Source organism: Schistocerca piceifrons, chromosome 1 (genome assembly GCF_021461385.2).
Source record: "Schistocerca piceifrons isolate TAMUIC-IGC-003096 chromosome 1, iqSchPice1.1, whole genome shotgun sequence".
NCBI lineage: Eukaryota > Metazoa > Arthropoda > Insecta > Orthoptera > Acrididae > Schistocerca > Schistocerca piceifrons.
In genome coordinates this window covers 319,364,714-319,367,704 of record NC_060138.1, presented here as the reverse complement: position 1 = coordinate 319,367,704, position 2,991 = coordinate 319,364,714, and the positions used below count along the sequence as shown (strand labels likewise).

The 2,991-nt window shown below is 40.9% G+C and overlaps 1 pseudogene; it reads right to left on the bottom strand.

Moving 5' to 3' along the window:
- Positions 1–2,622: 2,622 nt before the first annotated feature.
- On the bottom strand, positions 2,623–2,740 carry LOC124722676 (annotated as a pseudogene).
- Positions 2,741–2,991: the final 251 nt, after the last annotated feature.

Sequence of the window (2,991 nt, the reverse complement as noted above, 5' to 3'; positions counted from 1 at the left end):
CTTGCATGAATATCAAGAACTCAGATGGAAACCCAGTTCTAAGCAAAAAAGGGAAAGCAGAAAGGAGGAAGAAGTATATAGAGGGTCTATACAGGGGCAATGTTCTTGAGGACAATATTATGGAAATGGAAGAGGAGGTAGATGAAGATGAAATGGGAGATATGATACTGCGTGAAGTGGTTGACAGAGCACTGAAAGACCTAAGTCGAAACAAGGCCGCGGGAGTAGACAACATTCCATTACAACTACTGACAGCCTTGGGAGAGCCAGTCCTGACAAAACTCTACCATCTGGTGAGCAAGATGTATGAGACAGGTGAAATTCCCTCAGACTTCAGGAAGAATATAATAATTCCAATCCCAAAGAAAGCAGGTGTTGACAGATGTGAAAATTACCGAACTATCAGTTTAATAAGTCACAGCTGCAAAATACTAACGCGAATTCTTTACGGACGAATGGAAAAACTGGTAGAAGCCGACCTCGGGGATGATCAGTTTGGATTCCGTAGAAATGATGGAACACGTGAGGCAATACTGAACCTACGACTTATCTTAGAAGAAAGATTAAGGTAAGGGAAACCTACGTTTCTAGCATTTGTAGACTTAGAGAAAGCTTTTGACAATGTCGACTGGAATACTCTCTTTCAAATTCTAAAGGTGGCGGGGGTAAAATACAGGGAGCTAAGGCTATGTACAACTTGTACAGAAACCTGATGGCAGTTATAAGAGTCGAGGGCATGAAAGGGAAGCAGCGGTTGGGAGGGGTGTGAGACAGGTTTGTAGCCTGTCCCCGATGTTATTCAATCTGTATATTGAGCAAGCAGTAAAGGAAACAAAAGAAAAATTCGGAGTAGGTATTAAAGTCCATGGAGAAGAAATAAAAACGTTGAGGTTCGCCAATGACATTGTTGTTCTGTCAGAGACAGCAAAGAACTTGGAAGAGCAGTTGAACGGAATGGACAGTGTCTTGAAAGGAGGGTATAAGATGAACATCAAACAAAGCAAAACGAGGATAATGGAATGTGGTCGAATTAAGTCGGGTGATGCTAAGGGAATTAGATTAGGAAATGAGACACTTAAAGTAGTAAAGGAGTGTTGCTATTTGGGGAGCAAAATAACTGATGATGGTCGAAGTAGAGAGGATATAAAATGTAGACTGGAAATGGTAAGGAAATCGTTTCTGAAGAAGAGAAATTTGTTAACATCGAGTATTGATTTTAAGTGTCAGGAAGTCGTTTCTGAAAGTATTTGTATGGAGTATAGCCACGTATGGAAGTGAAACATGGACGATAAATAGTTTAGACAAGAAGAGAATAGAAGCTTTCGAAATGTGGTGCTACAGAAGAATGCTGAAGATTAGATGGGTAGATCACATAAGTAATGAGGAGGTATTGAATAGAATTGGGGAGAAGAAGAGTTTGTGGCACAACTTGACTAGAAGAATGGATCGGTTGATAGGACATGTTCTGAGGCATCAAGGGATCACAAATTTAGTACTGGAGGGCATCGTGGAGGGTAAAAATTGGAGAGGGAGACCACGAGATGAATACACTAAGCAGATTCAGAAGGATGTAGGCTGCAGTAGGTACTGGGAGATGAAGAGGCTTGCACAGGATAGAGTAGCATGGAGAGCTGCATCAAACCAGTCTCAGGACTGAAGACCATAACAACAACAACCTACATTATATTAATGAAATATGTTTACGATTTTGCTGTCAAATGATTCTACCTAAAAGCATTGAATGAATATCTACTGAACGTGTAAAATAGATCAAGTTTTATAAAGTTCCTGTCTCAGGACGATACACGATCTTAAACTGTACCGTAGCAATTTTAGAATATTACCGCCTCTTGAAAAAATTTCTGCTCATGCCCATGTTTATGTTAGGAATCTTTTAACCACTCCATCAATTTTCAGTAACATCAAATAGTGCTCAGAAAATCTCTACGAGAAAGCTTCCAGTTCACCTCACAAATTAACTAACTCGTTAATTTCCCATATATATATATATATATATATATATATATATATATATATATATATATATACTACAGCCACTTCAAGATATTGTTTACGAATACATATACACTTTTGCCGTAAGTTTGCGTATGTTAAGAAACTTTCTGGGTCTGATCGCGATATGATTAAGATATAGTTAAAATCTGTGGAATCAGTACTGTGCTGAATTTACAGGGTACAACGACGGTATGTAGCCAATAGCAACGGAAAGAAGTGGGCTCATTTGATTATCGAGAGAGTGAGACATAAATGCTGCAAAACTTGAATAAGAAGCAAATTACTCAGTCAAAATTTATTTTAAAAAGCCCAACGCGTGCGCATTCCGAGCGGGATCCGCAAACACTCTCAGCCCCCAGCATATCTTTGGTGTAGATACCATAAAGGTAGAATTAAAACTTCCCCCGAACAGGCCATCAAGGCCCAACGGGACCGACCGGCCGCCGTGTCATCCTCAGAACATAGGCGTCACTGGATGCGGCTCTGGAGGGGCATAGGGTGAGCACACCGCTCTCCCGGCCGTATGTCAGTTTCCGAGACCGGAGCCGCTACTTATCAATCAAGTAGCTCCTCAGTTTGCCTCACAAGGGCTGAGTGCACACCGCTTGCCAACAGCGCTCGGTAGACCGGATGGTCACTCAGCCAAGTACTAGCCCAACCCAACAGCACTTAATTTCGGTGATCTGACGGGAACCGGTATTACCACTGCGGCTTGGCCGTCGGCCATAAAGGTAGGGTTAGACTGATGACAATTCTCTCAGACACATACATCATAGATATACTTTATCCGTAAATTGCACTGAATGTGAATTTTACTATGACACATTAAGAAAATACGCAGCGATATGTAGTTTATAAACATTTACTGTGTGTAGATGTAAGAAAGGATGAAGAATGGTGTCCTCTCTAAGTTTAATGCAGCTTGTAAGAAACTGTTGAGGTGAAAACCAGTTCTTATCGAGAGAAATTAAGCAA